Source organism: Rhopalosiphum padi, chromosome 1, assembly GCF_020882245.1.
Source record: "Rhopalosiphum padi isolate XX-2018 chromosome 1, ASM2088224v1, whole genome shotgun sequence".
NCBI lineage: Eukaryota > Metazoa > Arthropoda > Insecta > Hemiptera > Aphididae > Rhopalosiphum > Rhopalosiphum padi.
In genome coordinates, this window is record NC_083597.1 from 19,746,533 (window position 1) to 19,770,280 (window position 23,748).

Genomic DNA, 23,748 nt, shown 5'->3' on the forward strand with positions numbered 1-23,748 from the left:
TAGCAGCATGTTGTTTTTGTTGAGTTTTTCGAAGTTAGAAAAATAAAATATAAAATTGACCCCATTTCCACGGGGCCCGGGTCGTTGAACCACCTCCACGGCACGCGAACCGGCAGAGGACGACATCGTGAATTGGTTGAAAGTATAATATCGCGTCAGATGACGATTATATTTATTATTATTCAGTGGCGACCGACAATAATGATTGTGATAATAATTGTTTCGCTCGTGTGCCAAGTGCGTGTGGTGCACGAGAGAATCGTGTGTGTGAAACTACACACACGAACTGCTTTGCCGTGCTGAACATCGCGTGAGCGTTTATTCGCTTTCTACAAATCTAACTCGCCAACAATAAAATTCACGACCGCACGCCGCTGTAACTGGCTACCCGGTATTCGGTAACGAACTTCGGTGATGATAATAATCGATAGTAGAACCACTAGGAACCGCGGTGAAACGGTGACTACTGAGTACTGCCGGCCATGTACGAGTATTACAATCGGAAGTGGGAATAATAATATCGTAAAATTTATCGTCGAGTTTAGTATTAGGCCACTTTTTACGTGTGTACATTATGCATAAGTACGTACACTGCGCACGCTAAAAGATAATAAATAATATACCCGTTGGTACTTGGTATCCATTTTACGGTTTTGAAAAAAAGTGAAATAATATTAATATACACCCAATTCACATACATACTGCTTACGCGATAATAGGATTGTCGGACGACACACACACACAGCGATCGACCCATAAAAACCTTTCTATGTGTTAACTAATTTCCCCACTTTACTAGCGCTGTCGTCACAATGTCCTTCAAACGTCTCCGATTACGACGGTCCGTAATAATGTGTTGCGTGTTTGTATTCGCGCGCCTATGGCCGGTCTATTATAAATTATAATGTTCGTCCAGAATCAAATACTGTACGCATAAGAGATTATTGTTGTGTGTAGTATGTGTTCCTAGATTTCGCCGCAAAAACTTATAGGCGGAAGTGTGCGTTAAAAAAAAAAAAAGAGGCTCCGAACTAAATCATTACGGCTACTGCACACAGGTCACGAGATTATTGGTGCAAATGTAGAGTAAAAGAGGTTTGAGATCTTGTTCTCGAGTGTTTCTACCAAGTTTTCTATCGCGTCTCTGTTAGATTTCGAGATCGTTACCCGCTGCAGACCACGATATGATATCAAAAATATTATAATGCTATAGAGTCATTGCTGGAAACCAGTTCTCCGAGATCACAGCCTCTGGTAATCGGCCGGCAGGAGGGCCGAGACGTTGACGTGCACGAACCGACCTGCCACGAACATGTTACGACCGGTCGCCGGGCCGTTATTCATCCGGCGGCCGCCAAACCACCACTCGCTCCTCACCAATAACGACGATTGACGACAACGACAATACCAGTCCTCGCCCGCTACAACAGGTTCATGTTCCTCTCCCTCACCCAGTCACCCCCAACCATTTGTATCGGAGTTCGTACTTTTTTTTTTTTTACTACCTTCTGATAGTCCAATGAATACACACACACACATTTTATCATAGTGAAAACAAACATCCAAAATAACAATATTATTAATTTCGTGTTTTGTTCGACCATGGACTATCTTCTTAGGCACAATTTCAATTCATTTTTGCGGGGGCTGAACAAAATTATGATCAAACAAATCCGGAGGTCCTTGACAATTTTTTTACGCTGCATTTTATTATTTATAAGACAATTGCATAGTCATTATTACTCAGGCCTATTCCGTGAACGTGTTTAGACCATACAGCAGGTGTACACAATACACACCCTACACAATTATCATCAACAAAATAAATAATATTATTACCAAATAAGAAACAATAATGAAATAGTGTTAGCTAAAATTAAAAAGAAAATAACCAATTAATGTGTGATACCTACCACGAATTAGGATAATATTAACTATTAAGAGAAGAGGTAGTCAAAGCATTACATTTTGTTTTCTCTGTCTTACGTACGTGAAACATGGCACCTCTTGCTGAACCAATATTGTGTTGTGTAATGGGTTTCCGTGTATTTATTTAGGGGCAAACATTTTGATGGACCTACAACACTAGAAAATCATAGAAAACCCATCCGTATGCTTTATTTCTACTTACATTTTTTATTTCAATACTATACAATTAATATTTTACATATTTTAATGTGTGTCGTAATTGATAAATCACCTAAATTATTTGCAAAAAAGATATGGGGACCTAAATTAATACAGTATTTATTTCGGAGACGTAATTTTTTTTATTTTCTGTGGAGCACCCGTACACATTGAATTATAATACTAAATACTAAAATACGACTATAGTAATTAAAAAAATAAAAAATATTAAATAAAACCAGAGGTTTTTATAAATCAACGTTAAATATAAAGGGTATAGTGGTTATTTTGTATTTACTATTTAGTATTTGTATTATGTCAGTTCATACTGTATACTATATAGCAATGGATTTAATAAATGTAATTTTAGCGTTAACATTTTATGGGATTATGATATTGTACATTGTACATGCTCGAATATAAATTTTCAAATCTCGGTAAGGTACAGTATAGTGTGTACCTAGTACCGGTCCATCGGTCTGTCAGCAGTTTTCATACAAAGACAATGGTTTTTTTTGATACCCCTCCCCGAATGAAGCCACTGCCAGAGACCAGAAAAATAGAGCGCTTCTAACTCCATTTTTGAAAATTGTTTGTCTGTTTAAGCGCAGAAAATAACAACTGTACATTTGCTGCGGATCATATTGTGCCTTTCGTCAGTTATTTTGGTAGTATGGTACTAATCATTAAATGTCAGAAGCAATTGTTATTGATGCATTAATAAACTATGTACTGATAACTTTCCGTTTACAGAACCGCGATTAAACCAGGATTACAAAAATGAAAAATAACAACATTAAACAACCCGCATTCCTAAGTCGAAATAAATAATAATGGGCAGCAGTAAGATAATAATTTAATATTATCCTGTGATAACAGTGTGTTATTGTTGTTAAACTCGTATCTATTCGACGAATCTAAAATCGGCTTTGTGTACAATAATAATAACAACATGTGCTGATTATTGCCGACGTGCAAAGAGTCCGTATGAGAGCTCATCCTAATTGTTTCAAGTTTTTTAATAGCTCCCCCGACCACCACGGGCATCTCCATAGTAGACGAATAAAATAAAAAGTTGTATTTTGTCGACGAACCATTTCAACTGCGCATTACGTGTACAACGATAAAACATCAAAGTACACGACATCAGCGGACGAGGGCGCTGGCTCCATTTATTGGAGATTTACCGAATTTTATTATTCACTTTACGGTCGGCGAGTGACAATACAAAATCGACGACGTTTTTGGTGGTTTGACCTCCACTAGTTCAGTGGCGTTTTTTATATGGTATCGTCCAAAAATTCCACTTTATTTTTATACCTATTGTAGCTGACATTTGAAATTGACTCGATAGACCGATAAACATCCCTACACCCCGACGAGTGGTTCGGAAATCGTTTCAGACGGACGGGAACCTGACAGTCGACACCGGACAAAGCTTGATGGAGCAAACGAATTTCCTCGTCGTCCGTCGACTGCTTCTCCTCCACACCTAAGCGCCATCGAGGGTCACACACCGGCTGGCCTATGTTTCGCGTTGTTCAATTAAGGTTTTCCTCGTATTTTGCACACAGCGCTATTGCCATAAATAATATTTGTTTCACACGCGCGTACGATATTATTTTTAAACGTATATTCGGTGCCTTTTTCTCGTTCAATTGCAAACGTCGCAACACATTTTAATACGATATAGCCGTACAGATAAGACTGCGTCCCGTCCGGTCCGCGAGAACGAGAGTGCGTTATTAGAATGTCTATAAATAAAGCGCACCGAGTTTACGACTGTGCGTATGTAGTCGTCGTAAATCCGCGATGGTATTGTTGTATAGTTGTATTATCAGCGACGACAGCGACAACGATGACAATGAGATGTTAATAATAACAACAAATTAAATATACCATTCCTCGTAGTAAAATAACTACAATAATGGCTAATGAGTAATAATATTATCATCGTTTTTATTAATAACCGCGCGTGGCGTCTTCTCGGATGAAATCGATCGACTAAGTGACGCGTTCATAATAATATATTATCGAGAAATGAGAATATTACAATTTTATGGTCTCAAGAAGTTGTTGCCTTTCACCCGCCGCAGCCCGCAGGTACATTATTATGCACATAATAATAATAATATAATATGTATTTCCGACAGTAGTCGACATATTTGCGGGCCTGCAGCTTGCCGCGCGAATCGCGATACGTACAGGTCGTCGTCGGCCTCTGGCAGCGGTGCAACGAGTTCACACACACACATACACACGTGTGATACAAATATCCAATAAACTATATATATGTATATATATATGAATGTATTATGCACAACATTTAACGATATCTCTCTTCCGCGGGCCGATGGGTCACCACCTACTGTGGCGCTCGCTGGACTTTCGCCGTTTTTTTTTTTTTTGATCGTTTTTATAGAAAACCATTGTTGATTGCCGATTTAAGGCTTATTTTTCTCTACGGCGTTAGCAGTTGTACATGTATACGTCTTGTTCTTCACGAGTTCAATCGTCAGAAACGGCCGTTGATCTAATAAACCTGTATAATAATAATATGATAATATAAATTATTAGAATACGGTTTATCGTATTGAATTCCGTGAACACCAAATATGTTACATGTATAAATGTTTGTTCGTGATAATGATCGAACACGTTGCTGTTTCGTTGGCATTATGATTTATGATTGCGATTATTTGTCTGACTTGGACCAACAACTCGGAGGAGAACTTGACTTAAGTGCAATTATTTATAGTACTATTATACATATATCGGCAATTAAAGATTCTAGTATTAGTATAAAGTATTACAAATTTACAACACTAATTACAATAAATAATTCAGCTTAATTATTTTTTATTTTGTAAAATCCTTATCGGGTAGAATTTGTGTTCAAAACATTTCACGCGGGATTCCGCTTGGCATCAATAAGGGATAATAAATATTAGTTATCTAATCTAAAAGACGATTTAAACTTTTGAAGTCATCATTTTTTTAAATTTTATAATACAATTTCTAAGTGTAGAATTTGCTGGCAGAAATGTCAGCAAGAGCATAATTTATTTTACTCACAGTTTCTCAGAATCTTTTTTTGAAATTTTAAATTCGATTATTGATTATTGCATTTTAAAATATAACATATTTTACAATTTACAACATAATAGACCAACACCACTGTCTGATCTTAAGCTTCGATGAATGGTTTTGTGAAATTACGGTTGTGGTAATGCGCTCAAATTAAAACTAATAATTTATTATAGAATCTATGCTATAGATGATGTTTTTATTAATGTAAATATTAATTTATGAATTCATATTTAAAATCATCATGCACGCGTCAATTTTTGAAAGTGGAGTGCTATGTAAAATTCATGTAGGGCCTTTGTGGAACGTCTCACAGATGTAAGCACTGACACTGTACCAGTGCACGCACACGTGTATAATGTGTGTGTACGCATTCAATATTAAACCAAGCAAACATGCAATATGTATATATTAAAACTACTTAGCCTCAATTGGAGTGCATGTAAATGTGGATCAGACGGCGCGATCCGTAATGGTGTTTTTAACTTTTTTTTTTTTGAATCATCTCAATTGTCTTGATAATATATACAATCTGCTGTCCTCTCTTTTTTTGAGGTTTTTCCTTCATCGAAGTGGGAAAATGAAATATTATCAAACCACACATTTGTATTACCCCCCAAGACAAATTTCATGTATCATTTTTGATAAATTATGTTTTACATAATGTGTAAAAAACTATACTACATATAAAAGTCTGTAGTTATTATTTATGTTTATATTATAAAATCTAATAAGAATTATAGAACATAATAATATTAATATATCGTATAGAATAAACAAAGACATCTAAAACACCTCCCCTAATATTATTGTAGGTATACAAAATATTGATAAAATTATAAAATATTTATAAGATTAATATTAAAATATTAAGTATATTTTAAACAATGGTAAAAATCACGCATATACATTCTGTCCACAGATTATATAATGGCGAATTGGCGATGACTATTATCATTTTCCACCTCCTAATAACATAATATAATTTTTACTAAAATTGTGTACAATTTCATAGTCAGAATAAATTATATCCAAGCTTGTACACCGCCTACATCATGCATGTGTGCGTGCGTTCATCGTAACATCGATCGATGACCCGCCACCGCAGTCCTATTTGAAATTCGTTTCTAGGGACACATCTCGCGTGTGTATGTTGTACGTTTATAGTCTTTACTGGATATTATAATGATGAGATAAATGACGAGCGAATATTATTTTTATACAGTTTTTTTTAAGTATTATCGGAGATAATTGATCACGTTAAACCATTAAAGGTGACTTACTGGTTATGTGTAACCGTGCAGATGACGCGCCGCGCCGTCGTGATTTGCCCGCGCGTTGACATAATTATTATCTGTTTCACAACGATTTGGTTATAATTAATTTTAATTTAACATTGTAATTTATACTATTCATGATAAATTAAGTAAAAATATAAGTTGGATTACAGGCGTCGGTAAAGGTATCATCCACACCACGTCTATGTATTATGACATGTCTCAGAATCGTTTCACAAAAACTGATAACAAAACATTGAAATTAATTGCAGCTTTTTCAAATTATAATAATTCTAACCTAATCTACCTAGGATTCTGTCAGTTATAAAAATCCTCTTACCACTTCACCATTTAATAAAACCCAGGACGAAATCTGTCAGGACACCGGAAAAAGGGAAAATTGCAAAGGACCTCCTTATCTGTTATGCGCTTCTTCTGTTTATGCATTTTCCGGCTTTCTTAACAAATGCTTACTAATAAATTAAGTAATACTTATCACACCTTTAAAATTTCTCAAATTACTAAATTAGTTTATTATTACGAGCTAACTCAGTGAAGAATTTCTATAATTATGATTTAATATTTTTTTAAAAAAAGCAAAAAAAATTGCTATATATTTTATAACTATATATTTCATACGCCGTCGACGTTAACAAAAATCTCTTTGAAGTTTGAAGAAATAGAAAAATAATATATTATAAATTATCACTAATGTAGTAATGTACGATTTTCTCATAAAAGCTGTTATTGTTATAGTGCTTAACAAATACACAATTGTCATTTATTATAAAACTACGGTCTCTACGACTAAGTTTGTTTGTTGATGTGTACTATTGTACAACATTTTAGAGAACCCGTGTTAGATGCTATCATACATAAAATATTTTTAAATTGTTGTTTTCCACGACTAACGACTATATAATATTATATAATATTATCATCGCGTTGCTGGTGGTAGAAGTGCGCGGCCGTTGTGGTTTGGTTCGGGCCGTTCCGTCGGCTTAAAGTCACGGTCAATGGATTCGTGCCAAAAAAAAAAAAATAAAAATAAAAAAAAAACCCTATCGTAAACTCACACTGTAAACTCACAACAGCTGTTGTGGTGATTTCTTTGTTCGTGATTTTTCTCCTAGCATATGCGTTTATAATAGTATAAATAATATATATTCAAAAATATCGTATACACCTATTATAATTTATAACCCAACGTCTTCAACTTAACCTCATATCCGCTGAGCGTCGTTTCCGATAATTTGTTCATGTCAATGCCGCGTATACCGTTTGTACACTACATAATGCCTAGTATTAGTTACTTTTAGTGTACTACAGTGTGTCAGTGTTACACTGTTATAGTGACTGTTAAAGCTAATTGTTGTACCATACACTGTATATAAAAAAATATTTTGGATATTTAACGGGTAGATAAATTGGTTGGTCAAGTGTTTTATTGGACTTACTCAAAATTTGGATAAAGATTTTATGAAATCAACTGTTGTTTTACTATTGTTATCTTTTCAGTTTTTAAATTTTCTTTAATGTACATTTAATATGATTACATTATGATTCGGTGGTCGTCACACCCATATGCGTTGTTTTAGTATTATTTTTTAATCGAGTTGTGAGTAAAATAAAAATATGAATTATTGAAATTTAAAAATGTTTAACTCTCTTCAAAATTATAATATCGTAAAACAGTTATAAAAAAACATTAAACACAGACTCGACAGACACATCGTCTTTACTCTTTAGATTTTATAATACATATAGTTCAATTCACAGTTCACTGTAATAGTGTAATATTACATTTAATAACACAACATTGGTTCTACAGAACACAAATTTGCTTTTATTTATACTGAGACAAGGCATTTATAGCCATTTAGGTATCGAGTATTGCGTTCTTACCACAAGTTATCATTTAGAGTTATTTTTTTTATGTTGTTACTTGTTAAAAACGTCATTGATCTACAGACATAATACATAATCTATTAATCATATCGTTATATTAATGAATAATAATATTATATTTTAAGACAACGCTTAAACTTGCACGCGTTGTCTCAGTATTTTAAACACATAAGACATAATATTGCAAATTATATTTTCTGAATACTGTATTTAATAATGTTATGTTTAATATTAGAGTGAATTGATCTATTATTAAATTTGAAATTTACAATATTATCTGGAAAATATATAATAATTTTTTTTATATTTTAATTTTATATTATATTATGAATTACGATTTATGAGAATTCTAAATAATGTGTAAGTCTGTGTGCTCCATGTAAAGTAATAATATTATTGTTTATTAGATAATATTAATATATTATGATTTATGAGTATGACATTTGTAAAAAATAATGTTCATATATTGGACGTATAAAAAGTTATTAAAATATAAATTGCTGGTAGAAAAATATATATAAATTAATTATAATTGTTGTGATATAAAATGGCGTTAACAAAAAAAAAACCTCATCGGGTATCTATCCCAGTCAACTCCTCTCCTTCCCACCATAATAATTACGCTACTGGCGAACGAAGTCTATAAAGACAAATTATCGTCTGCGAAGACAATTTTTAGGTTTCTTATCACATTGAATGCGTATTACACGATGGTAAGGAATATTGTTTGAGAACGCGTTTTTTTTTACAGAAGTCGAGACGGTTACGTAAAAACAAGACAGTCGACAAATACGAACGTGAGTTTAGTGCCGTTGGAAAAAAATCTAACCAAATGCCTTTGTGAAAATTTTCGAACACGCACGACTACGCATCATAACAAAGTTTAAATATATGTAATAGTATAATAATTTTTAGTATTTCAGTATTTATAATATATAATACTTATGTACCAAAAAGAGTAAAATATATAAGGTTTTGTTTTTATTGCGGGCAGTATTTGTATGCGCAATCGACTTTGGCGTTTGAAGCGTATCTAAACCTGTATTTGCTGATCAAAATTATTATAGAATAAGAATTTGAAGATTCATTGGTACAAATCTCTTAAGAGTATGTCAGCATAATATGTTTTCTGTCTCAAACAAAGAATTATGCGTAATATGATGGATAAGACGCATTAATATAAAATCGCCTTTTACAAAAATTATTGAGGATTATATTTTGAGGGTTTGACTTACCGGCTTAATATTTTATTATTATTTGACTTTAAATTCGAAAAAAAAATTATGAATGTAAAATAAATGGATATTAAATTATTTCAAGAACATTTTTAAACAAATCAATATGTCAAAAATATTATTTGCTTCGATTTTTGTAAAGGGTGATCAATAATTTCAAGATTATTAAAAAAAAAAGTGATTTTGCGTGAATGTTTATTTTGTGCTTGGGCCAGAGAGATAACTTGATAGTACGACCTAAGAGCTGACATTCTCATAAAAGTAGCCTCAAATGGCTCAAACTATAATAGTATAATATTTATTATGACCGTCGGTATAAAAGGAATTAATTCATTTTCTATACTATTTTCATAAATGACAAAATGATTTAAGTTTCGTCTGTAGCGTTAGACGGTGGAACAGGCGAACATGTAGAGTCGCCACCATCTCCTGGACAAATGTTGACGCTCTAGAAAAACATATCGGGGAAACAAAGCCACCTAAGGAGTAAGGACAAGTACGTCGAACAAATACCATAAATATACGTATACCATACCATATCATAATTTAACATTTGAGTTACATAAAAATTAAAAATATTGTTTAAACATATTATTATATTATTAAAATCATCAATCGTATAGTAAATGATAATTTGCAGCCTTGCAGGTATTTTGATCCTGTTGTTACAATTTCAGTTCTTTTTACCTTAATCACATTTTTTGTTGTTGTAATTTTATGGTTTTATACATATAAATGATTATAATATGCATTATTCCATATACTATATTATATTATTACAGACATTATATGAGTCGTTGTATAATTTCATTAAGTGAAACTGTAATATAGTAATATTATGTTGCTTGGGTGTCTAAAAATATCTCACTCGTCAGTTTTTCGAAAGCTATCAATTTTAGGGTTAAAGGAACGGTGGTGGAAATAATCATAAATACTTCTCTCGACATGTGGAGTGGCGTATTCTAAAAAAAAATCTGGCTCTGGCCGAATATAAAACACTCCTAAGTGTAACACTCTTATACAGAAAATTAAAACTAAAAGTACACGTCCAACTGTTCAGGGTTCTGTGTTTATACAACTGTATAAAAGTATATGACAAATAAACATGACGGTTGCATCAGTATTTTGTAAAGGTAAAACAGTGGCGTGTTTAGGTTTTGGTGGGGGGGAGGGAAGGGGATGTGAATTTATCCAGTGGTCATTATATAACTCGATATCGCTCTGCTCTGCTCACCCCTATAAGTTTCCTTAAATTATAAGTTATAACAAATTATTAACATCATCAACGTTGTCAAAATCATGATAGATTAAGCACGTTAGGAAAGATTAAATATTTTGCTAGTACAAAACCAAATATTATATATTAATATATTATTATGTGGTAAATATTATAATATATTATTATTAATATATTTACAACTTTAAATCTAGTACACAAAATCTAATTTTGAGACTTACGTATTTAGTTTATCAATGACTTCGTTTGATGCCATTATGATATGCTAATTTTTTTAATTGGCTGCTATCGGTATTATAATTATCTGTAAATTGGATATTCCACCCGTGCGTGATTGATCGATTAGTTGGGCTAGCGTCTCTAGCTAGACTACTAGAACTAATAGCTATTATATAATTATTATAGTGCCTATTTGACTATATTAATTTTACATACTAATATATAGTTTAAACATAAACAAAACTCATATAATTATTATTGCAGTTATTGACGTAGTCACTCGTCGTCAAAATCGTTGTTCCCGAATATATTGCAACGTGTTTTTTCTGTTTTATACTATTATAAAATAGAAATACTCATTTATGAACATACATTTCTGAAGTTGAAAAATATTTAAAAAAATTGGTATGTGGTTAGGAGATTCATCTCCTATTATATATTGTTCATTAATCCCCCTTTTTAAATACACCACTGGTTCTTAGTCCTGAAATCCTTTTAAAGTATAAACATTTTGAATTGTAGTTTGTAACTATATTTATATGCTTATCGCTTATCTATAGGCTGTCAACATTGTGATCGACTATTGTTGCTATCTAAAGTGATTATTTTGAGATAGTAAGATGTTTTAGGTCTATGTAAATTTATACTATATATATTTAATATTTTAATATCAACAACTAGTGTTTGACTTTTTTCGTTACCTTTTATTTATCATGAAAAAGAATATTATGTGTAAGAAGGGTTTGTACTACTCACGTTCACGTGACGTGTAAAATGAAATTGACGTTCGTCTTGAACACACATTTGCCATGTTTCATAAATCATATAATGATTTTAACGTTAGTAATACGGATTTGGGGTTAAATGGTGATAAAATACTCATACCTAAATAATCACTGATGTAATGCTGCGGTATAGGTATATCATTTGTTTTCAATATTATACACGACTGTGTCTGTATACACGAAATTGATGAATTGATGTAAACGTTAGAAACTTAGTTAACACTTTAACCCAACATTTGGTCTATGATTAGACCATACTAACAATTTAAATGATATGGCTTTGTTTACCATTGCGAACATTGAACTATTTGAACTGATGTAAATCTTATGATTTATGCGTAATATTATATTACAATTTTTTTTTACTGTTTTTTAAAAATAAAAATAATTTTTAATTTGTGGTTGCAAAACTAATTTTTCAAAGACATTACTAGGGTAAACCAAAAAATACTCAAATAAAAAATAAATACTTATTACTTAGTCAGTAGTCACAATTCACATTAAGGCAATATAATATTATGCCTTCATTAAAAACAGTTTATTTTTAATCTATTAGTATACAATATATCAATAATTGTAAATATCTAACAATCCAACTGAACTCAGACTGATAAATATATAAATACTTTATTATAGAGCATAAGTATATTCAAAACAAAACTTATCAATTGGCTATTAATAAAACTATATTACTTATTGTACTTTATAATATCGATTATTGAATTATCACTGTATATTTAAATTATAATGTAAAAAATTTCCAGAAAACAACATAACAATGTACTCAAAAATTAAACACAACATATAAAAGTTTAAGTAAAGTTGTAAAGTAAGTGAAGTAAAATAGGTTCAGATGTTCACAATATTGTTATCTCTCGTTCCTCCGCCGTTTTAGCCTTCACGTTGAAAATAAATACGATATTTTGTTACCAATTTTAATCAAAATGTCTAATGCTAGGAATTTGTCTATATCCAAAAAATAGGACTGTATAAATTTCGTAAAAAAATTTGTATATCCATTTCTAGACGTTTGAACGAAGTCCGGCGTTACTGATGTTTGTTTCCGGTATGTATAGCAAAAACAAGCAAGTAGCAAATTCTGAAATAGTGTGGTAAAACGTAGAAAAATATGGATGTGTGTTTTGAGATTGTAGCATTAAGTGCCGACGCGTGACGTCCGTTGCTAACTTGATGGATGTATGATGGGACGGTTATTATTTTTTTTATCTATTTATTTGAAATAATAGATATTTTTCTTGTCAAACCACTGAAATTGCGGTACGACACTTGACTACTTGAGTCCGATTTTCATTGTTTGACTCTCTTCTAACTTTTGTGTTTTGAGTCTTGTTCTGTATTTATTTGTAAAATAGTAATATGATACAAAACTTACCACTGGGCCTCACTCCAAAATGTTTAAATTTTTTTTTTTATCACACAATAGGATATAAGTACGAACAAAATTCTGTTTAGACTACAGTTTAGATGCATATGGACTACCCACTAAAAAAAATGTGTCCACGACACTACTCTATTGTATAAATATATATAATGTCCTAAAAATACGCGATAAACCGCCAATGTACGCATATTTTAACGTATTCTTATCAAACGAACAATAAACAAACATTTTATTGCCGTCGCAGATTATATTCTTTGGTCGTAAAATACTCTTATGGTCTGCTCGCATGTATATATATATATGTATAGTATATATTTTGTGATTTTATTACGCACATACTAACAATGAAATCATTTATATTATACATAATACCTTGTGTGTATGTGTGTGTGTGTGTGTGTGTGTGTGCATGTGACAGTATGTATTCACATTTTCATAAGGTACTTCGAGGAGAAAATTTGTTTTAGGGCGAATTTAAACGATTTATGTTGGGGATATACATTATTATTTTTATAGTGAAACTGCTCATAACCTTATAGTACGTTAAAGAAACGATGATAATAATAATATATTATATACATACAAAGATTGAAAATTTAATGGGGTTTTCTGACATTGTTAAAGGTTAGATGGGGATGAATTTTTATTTGCTTTTACTGTGCGGTCACTGCAGTGTCTCTGAGCGAATGAAAACATTTTCTACATATCTCATGGTTAGGTATTATGATATATTAACTCCTTAAATATGGGAATTTCATGTAAAATGCTATTATATTTTAAATAATTTATGTAACGTTTGTGCGTGGTATTTAAAATAAACTATTTAACATTTAATTTGTGTTTTAAATGATTGTATTTTGTGTTTATTTTGTACTGTTCTACTATAATGAACTGTTTTGTTATTAATTTATTATCAATTTATGTACTTTCCTACTCAAATATGTGTAACTATATACATCTAAATCAGCTATGTAAATTAGTTCTGATAAAATAATAATTTTTATAATATTAATAAACTATTAATAGGTATAAATTAAAAATTACAATTTAAAAATACGAGTATACCAATTTATATTTTAGTCGTTTGTGCAATGAACAGTAATTAATAAATGTATGAGCTGTTGGCCATAATGTATTAGATAAATAATTTTATATCCTATAATTCAAATATTATAAATTTATAAAAGATTAAGGAATAATTAGTTTCATTATTTTGTCCAGAATTGTAATCTTTGTTATTAATACTTCCCCTGTGGTAGAAATGTTATTTAAGATTTCTATAAATTGTATTAATTACTCTATTTTAGATTGAACATATTATTATAAAGTTATTTTAGAAAGATTACTTTTGAAATGATTTAGAATGTAAATAGTCGTATTTTACCTATTCTGGCTCAATTTTTTTTTTACTATTTTACAACTTTTGAATGATGTATAGGTAGTAGGCACTGTATAGGATCATACTATTTTTACCGATTAGTACATAAGTAAAATGTACATAATTCATTTTTATATATTTATTATTTAAATTTTTAAATGATTTAACATAGGTACAATTGTTTATAATATTTATTAATCATCAGATTTATTTTTTACATAAGCTATGAATATAGTGCAAGTGAATTATTATTTGTATTAAATTATTGTTTATTATCAAGGCGAAATTCTATAAGTATTTATATACCTAGTTTTGGTTTTAGTTAAGTATAGTTCTTGAATATTAATGAATTTTCTAAAAATATATACGGTACATTTTTTTATCGTCTTCTATTTGTTTCTATAGTAAAATCGAAATATTATTAGGTAGCAAAGGTACCCTCCCCCCATCCTATTGTTATGTGATGTTGTATCGGTACATCAAATAAAAATATAAAATACTATTATAATATATATATTACATATAAATATATTTTGTGTAGGTATCTAGGCATCGATGACGGGCAAAATACAATGCCTCTCCGTGGGTCGACGTCATGATATTATCTGAAAGTTGAAACGTTGTAATTTGTTTTACGTGCGGATAAATAATTTTTGGAATATTTTCATAAACTATTTAATGCTCGGAATATAAACATTAACCCACACAATAAAAACATTTTTGAAGTTCCAAACAAAGATTTATGCTACTCATGGTTCTATACTCGTAAAATAGCTATAATTTATGCAAAGGGAAATTATTTTGATCTAGATTTATAAAAAAGCGTGTTTTTAAAGTTTTTTAGATCACATTATTGGCAGTTGTTAGCGTTATCACTTGTTTTGTTCAGTATATTACAGGATAATATTTAAAAACATTCAAAAACGTTTCTGAATACGAAATCTGTCTTAAGAATTTTAGACTTAAAATTTTTAGTGTATCTATATTTTTTATGTGTCAAAAATTTAAAAGCCGTAAATAAAGAATATTATTACAAGTTTTATAGGTACCTGATATAAAACGTAGAGTGCAGTTTATTCATTCTGCAGTTTATTGTTTTGGATACTTAGTAAAGCGATAAATGTACTGGCTATACAATGATGTGCGTTAGTGTGTATGTATTTTGTGTTTTTATGTCTGAAGGCACTTTTTCAGCAAAATAAAAGGTTTCTGCCGTTTCTGGTAGCAAATTGGATCTTGTTTTTATTTTAGAAGATCTGTAAAATATTCCTTTTATATATTTTATTATTAAAGAGAAAGATTAAATTTTTTTTCAAAAACTGGAAATATTTACGGATCATCAGTTTTTGACAAAATAATATATATATTTTATTTGTATTTATACAATCTGTAAATAAATATTTTTACAATAAGTATACGTGGAGTATGAAGAAAAAGAGACTGTTGACTTGATTGAAAAATCCATCCGGATTGTAGTGGTTTTTTTTTTTATTATTCAGTCAGATGGTTGCGGCACCACATGCGTTTTAGTCGTCTTCGGGGATCACCTGTGATATTGAGAAGTAGATAGGTTTGAAATTAGAGGATTGCGGTGGTTGGATAAATTTGAGTGTTGTACTGTTGGAATGGAGAGGTCATCATTATGGAGTGTATAACGTTTGAAACATAGAAGGGAGCCTTGGTAATTTGTCGGAGGGATTTTGATTGGAATGTTTGGATTTTCTTTATATTTGATGGTTTAGCTGAACCCCAAAGTTGTATACCATATGACCATATAGGTTTTAGTAGAAGTGTATACATGAGTATTTTGTCGTTTAGATTGATGTATTTGGAGGTTAGAAAGAGACGTAGTTTACGGGATCGGTTATTCAACGCGATTAGCATGATATGGATGTGGTGGACCCAGGTCAGCTGACAGTCCATGTGTGGAGGCCTAGGTAGGTACTGGGCGTTTTGTGTGGGCGGAATAAGTAGGTTATTGAGGGTTATTGTAGGGTAATTCCTTAGTCTAAAAGTGAATGTAAAATGAGTGGATTTAGTCTCGTTTAATTGAATTCTCCAATCTTTGTACCAGGTTTGGAGTAAATTGACATTATAATATATTTTTTTTATTATAGCTAACTAAAAATGATTTTTAGATAATTGAAGTTTTTACAAAATATTAAAATTAAAATTTTTGGTGTGTCGTAAATCACAGTAACCACAACTGCATTTATCCAGTATTTATCATGTTAACTTGTGCAATATTCCATATAATAGTAGACCTTAATTTATTAGGTATGTTTATATAGGGATGTTCTATCCGCATGTATAATAGAATATTATCTATGAAACCGAACCGGCATGGGCGGCCACCAACTGTCAGGTCTCTCGATTATATTTCTGCGGCGATGAGTGATGGGTGATGATTGATAAGTGATAATATACTATAATATGTCTAATTATCCATATTATATACCTATTAACATATTCGACCACGCGAATGCAATTACTAATTATACGTATTTTCGTTTTAATTAATGATTATTTTTCTTTGTATTTACAAATCTAAAATCATTAATATTATGAATTAAAAACTTAATATGTTAATAAATAAATGAAGAATATATGTGTACAAAAAAAAAATTGAAAAATTGATTTAAAAAAAAGAATAATGCTTTCATAATTCATGATTAAAATGTTATTTTGTATTTAATAAATGGTTTATAAATACTAGCACATATATATCAAGCATAATATAACGTATTTGCATTAATTAATTTAAATTTATACTTCAAAACTACTGAAATTCCTAAACGAATTTAAAATTAAAAAGTACTTGTATTTTACAATGATTTTCATATACTAATTTTATAACTTCTCATAAATTTAATGTATTTTATATCCTCATTTTTCAGTAAGTACTAAAAATGTGATGTATTTTTTATTTTATGTACATGAAGTGATATTATTGCCCATATTTACCTGTTATCAAATAAATTTAAATACATAAAAAATACAGATATTTAAACAATTTAGTTTTAGTTTTATAGATATTTGAAGATTAAATATTGATGAAATTATTGGACTTTTAACGATGTTTAGTTATTTTATTGTGGTTTATTATAATATATCAATTGAGAGAATTTGAAATTTTTAATAATATTATGAACTTATTTAAATCGTCCTATTATATGGTATAATATTTAATTATTATTAAATTATAATATACATAAATAAATGTTTTGTTATTTAGAAATTGGTTCAAACATGTCCGTTTCCATAATTAAAAATGGTTTTTGGTATGCAATGATTTATTAATTTAAATTTTAACACATTTATTATACACTCATTACAATGATCTGAGTACCTAACCTATATAGAATTGAAACATATAAATGTAAATGTAAAAATATTGCGTAATGGGGTAATAATACTTGTTATTTAATTTTTAAATATTTAAATTGTATACAATTTAGGTAATATAGGTATCTACTTGGTTATTTAGAATAAAGCTAACTATTTAAACTTGTCAGTGTTTATCTCAAATGATTAAAACATATGGCCACAGTTCATATACTTTACCAAAAAATATTTTTCTATGATTTTAAAGTTTTATAAACATAATAAAATACGGCCTTAATAATGATGTAGTTTTCCTTGAATCAATCGGAAATATGGTTAATTTTTATTGGTAAAAAATAATTAATTTTTAAATATTTATTTTTGTCCCCGAGAAGAATAGGCATTAAAAATATTCACAAGAGCTGTAGTCCTGCAATAAAACACACTCAATTCATAATTAATTATAAAATAAAATAGTCGATTTTTAATACAATATATTTACTTTAGTTACCAGTATATTATTATAGACTGTAGTATCTACCATAAGTACTTTTGACGTTCAAAACATTTAAAAAAAAATTATTTTCATAGATTTTTTTTAAACTGAAGGTCACGTTTAACCCACTATGTGGACTTCAGCTTTTTTATTTCTGAAAATCAATTTTTCAAACCGTCTAGCGATAATAATAGGTAGAAAAGAAATCATCATCTCATGATCACGCTTATAGAACCTCACGATAAAACTAACTCGTTCTCATGGCCATCCATAACATATTTTCCCCTCCAGGCCACGGATATCTGTGGTGCCACACGATATTCATTTAAATAAAAATATTAATTGTTAACCCGTCCAGTATAGTCATGTCTTAAAAGCCATAAACCTTATTTAGAGATTTTTGTCGTCTCTTAGCAGTATATACATAATATTATTGCTGTTAGAATAATTATATATACCTACTACTGTCTAGTATCTACTATACGTCTTATGTGAATAAAAATGATTAAGCCTTTTTTCATGACAGTCGGATATATTATAATAGGGATTCTCTGGTAAGTACAGGTTTAATAAAAATAAAAAAAAAAACACATTTTAGGCGACGTGGGTTTACAATACTTTTTTGAAAATGTACCTACGTATATAGATATAGTTTTGTACAGCTAAGCTACGTAAACCAGTTTGTGTTACTTTCCAACTACGGAGCTACACTTTGTTATGATGACGGTCATCTGGGTGCAGCCCCACGAGACCGGTTTTCGGGCGTTATTATTTTTTCGAAGCCGTTGCCAAATTTCAATACAAAATATTATAAAATGTTGCCATGTTCCATCAATAGACAATGGTGCATTATGAACTCGTTAAAAAATAAGAAACTTTAGAAAGAAAAAAAACAAACGTTTGCGAATTTTGTCACTTCTTTAAATAATTTGACAATGTACCTATACGATAGATACGCAAATTCATAGTTTTTAATTTTTAAGCACTAGTGAACTACCATTAGATCTACTCAGTTACTGTGAAATCGCATTTTGGAAATGCTATTGAATTATTAGGACTATAAATGTCTAAATACTATGAATTAACTATTCAACTAGCAGCTATAGTATGTTCAAACATGGTAAATTTTCGTAACGAAACCGTTCTCGTAATACGTACGGATATAGTATCATGTCCAACAGCTGTACGAGCGCGCATACATATTTCGCGTTTCAAACTTATAAGTGCAACCGACGTGATTTGGAAATACGTTTTTTGTTTGTACACAGTTCTCACGTGTGTTCTATTCTATTGTTTCGATAATCGTTACTCGCGTAATACGGAACTTGTGTCACGAATACATATAGACAAAGAATAGTATATAATATAATTGGTCAATTGTATTTTACGTATACATATATTATCTAAACATTATATTTTAAATTACCTACTTTTTTTGTTGGATGATTAATAAATTAAATATTTTTTTTTTTGTGATGACGAATTATTTATAATACTTAATGGTTTATATTATAATACTACTAAAAACCTAATATAATTTAAGTATTAACATTAAAAAAATAATAATAAATAAAATACGTAAACAACGAAACAAACATGTTTACAGTGTTGGCTGGAGAAATCGGGAAATGAACCTGTTGGAGGAATTTGATTATGATATTATACTCGAGTTTCGACTATTTAATAATACTCACTGGTTTAGATGTCAACAGTATTAATTTTTCGAAAATCCTTGGTTTGACATTGACTTTTTGTTACTTACTATATTGTACTCGTATTCATTCGTATAATTTTATTTGAGCCGCACTGAATTCGAATATTAATAACATCTGTTTAGTGAGTAGGTACCTGGTTGAAGATGGTAGATAATATGTTCGATCGTATACCTACATAATAGGTGTGTAGGTAGTAGGTACGTTATATATTTATTTCAAAGTAGGACATAAATACAATTATTTAAACAACACAGTTTTATAACTTTTATAAAACAATATTTGTTGTTTAAATTTTGAATACAACAATAATGTGGACTGCATAATCAATTTATATGACTTTATTTAATCGTTTAATGTTACTTTTATTTTTATAAAATAAATTATTTCAGTATTTAAACTATATTACATAACTTTTTAAGTATTGTTAGCTTGGTCCAATAAGGATAAAATGGTTCGTAAATAATAATACATATATACTTAATACCTATCCAGTACTTATATAATAATGAATTAAAACGTAATAAATGTGCATGTTAAAAAATATACCACAGGTATTCAAAAATTTCAACACTAAAACCAGTCATTAATGCGTATTATAGAATTCTATAAATAAAATTTATATATAAGTACCATAGAATATAGATAACTAAAGAACGATATACTATTATTATTTATCAATCATCAAACTCCATGGAAAATAATTTCAAATAATAAATAAGATACTTAGCTAATACAAATAATAAATATGTCGTCCGAAATTATGATAATTTAAAAAAATACTTGTAATCATTACTAATCAAGCATTACACATTTACACATTTAGTTGAAAACTGAAACGATTAGTTGCTATTTGTTTTTAATCATTATTTGATAACGTTTAGTAGATATAAAAAATGGCTTTATGGGTTATTAGCAGGATTAAATTTAAATTCAATATGTAATTTAAAATCATTATATAAATGTTTTTTTCAAAACAAACTATCATAATATGTTTTAAAATTATTACTATTTTTATAGTTACTGAAATTAAGAAAGAGTTTGTATAGTAGAGTACTAATAATAATATAATATATTATTTTAGTTAAAACTTAAAAATTGTACAACTACAAAATGTAATGTTTTTGTGATATTCATAGAATTTAAATTGTTTAGTTAATAGATAATAGAAATATATACTGATATTTTACATTCTGGATGTCCTTTGGGCTTTGACCCGGTTTAAGAAATGCTTCGAAGTTGACTTATCGCTTTAATTCAAAACTGCAGTTAGCTAGATAAAATCAAATCAACTAAACCATTATTTAATAATAATAATAATAATAATAATAATGTTTACTATAGATTAACCAGAGCCTAGAATCATTTGTTAAATAGTCCTAACGTTAGGGTCTACATTAATTAATTGTGTCATCTTTTATTTATCATCAAAATCAAGAAACTTTTTAGTACAGGAAATCAAACATAATAATACAATTATATTTTCAACATTCATTATAATTGTTATCATCGTTATAGTCTATAGAGTATAGACGATAACAAAAAACTATTGATAAATTCAATTGCAATGAATAAAATAAAAAAAACTTGTTTCCCCAACTATTATTTATATGAAAGACGATGCACGATGCTGTTTGGTTATTCGACGAGGGCAATAAGGAAATTAGTATCAAGATTTAAATTACGTATTCTTTAAAATGCATGTTTGTCTTTGTTGTCTAAATAGTTGTTGTAAAATAATATCACGATTATAATAAAAAACTTAATGCTTATTGTGTACGAATCATAAATAGCCACAACACTGAATTATTGAACAGTGTGGAAAGTAATAGTTAATAACAATTAGAAACAGTCGAATCCAAATAATATTACTTTGTATTAATGTTTGAAGTATATAATATAATTGCTTTCTATGAAGCTAGACTAGTGATTGATGTATAGAATTATTCTTTATACCTTCAATTAAGCACACACTATTGCAGATGTTTTAACATTTTGACGATTAATTAGTTTAATCGTGTTCATATTATATAATAACAAAAGTCAAGACCTCGCTGAAATGAGTGCTTTGATTCGGTGCAAAGTTTCAAAAGGGTTTATGCTCAATTGATATTGGTTGAATTAAATTTCGATTAAAGTATTTAGTAATACGAGCAATAAAGTCATAAAATGTTGTCATAATAACTTTGATTTTTCGGAAACCATTCAAAAACTGTTACGTGTAGGTTTCGTAATTCTTGATTGCAATTTTGATTCCAAGAAAAATGTATACTTTCTATTAGAAGGACGATGATAAGAAATTATAGTTTTTTGCACGTGTTTTAATAGGTTAAATAATAATGATCAATGATAATTGTTCAGAATCTCGTCGAAGCTATTATATATATATTTGAATTTATAAATATTATAATAAATAATATATGATTACGTACATATACACAGCACAGCTATGATAGTATCATGTACGAGTATTATGTACAGATTTTAAAATATTCTACTCGCGTTTAGTTTGTTTGTATAGTTTTAATTATTATTTTTGTTTTTTTAAACCAGTGTCTTCCTCTGTCGGAACGGACGCGGCTGTGCGGCGGGGTCGTCACAGTACACTGACACATGACAACGACGACGATGACAATTCATTCGAGACTTAACGGCTACCGCATTTTCTTCCAGGATGCGTTCTGACACAACGTCTTCGGGTTTAACACGACAGCAGCCAAATATCCCGTCGATATTTACACTATAATGGCGTGTGGAGTATTCGTTATACAACAATTATTATCATATAAATTCAATATTTCAATACACACACACATACAATATATATATACGATACCTAAAAAGCAATCACACGCGGTAAGCCCGTGTATAATATTTAATATTTATTATTTATTATCCTCTATCCAGGCACACAAAATATTGTGTTTGTGTCAACCGTATCGTGTTGCACGGTTGTGCCTATGCGTCATATTATTAATATTGTATTATAAATATTAGTCATATTATAATTATTGTCGACACAATTTTGCGTTAAATGATTGTTTACTCATACACGCTCGGGTACTAAATAATAATTGTAATTTTCCGCAGCGTTTCATGTAATTAAACAACATCGCTATCCGTGAAATTTTATATAGTTGGTCATAACCGACGACAATCAATAATTGCAAAATAGAATATTGCACGAAGCGCATCCGTATTGTAATCTAAAATGTCCAATATTTTGTATTTTATTCTTCGTAAGAACAAAAACCTTATAACTTATAACTTTATAAGCGTTCAGTGTAAATGGATTCTCCAAAACGTTGTGCATAACTATATACAAACCGTGAAGAATTAAGAGCCGTGTTTAACATTATGTTTAACAATAAGTAAAATAACTAATAAGTAAATTATGTTTTTGTAATAGGCCTTCAGTCTGTTATAATTTATAGCCGATGGCTATTTTAGTGTTATAATATAGAAAATTAAAGATTCATATTAATATGTTTGTACCAAATAGGTTGTTTTTTTTTTTATTATTATCCCGTTGCGAGTCCGTTACATACACGGACGACGATA

The 23,748-nt window shown here is 29.7% G+C and overlaps 1 long non-coding RNA gene across 1 annotated transcript; it reads left to right on the forward strand.

Annotated features, from left to right (window-relative positions):
- The first annotated feature begins 2,412 nt into the window (after nt 1-2,412).
- On the forward strand, nt 2,413-23,686 carry LOC132918332 (uncharacterized). Its single transcript, XR_009660452.1, has 2 exons — nt 2,413-4,230; nt 22,741-23,686. It is a non-coding gene; the product is annotated as an uncharacterized LOC132918332 (long non-coding RNA).
- Nucleotides 23,687-23,748: the final 62 nt, after the last annotated feature.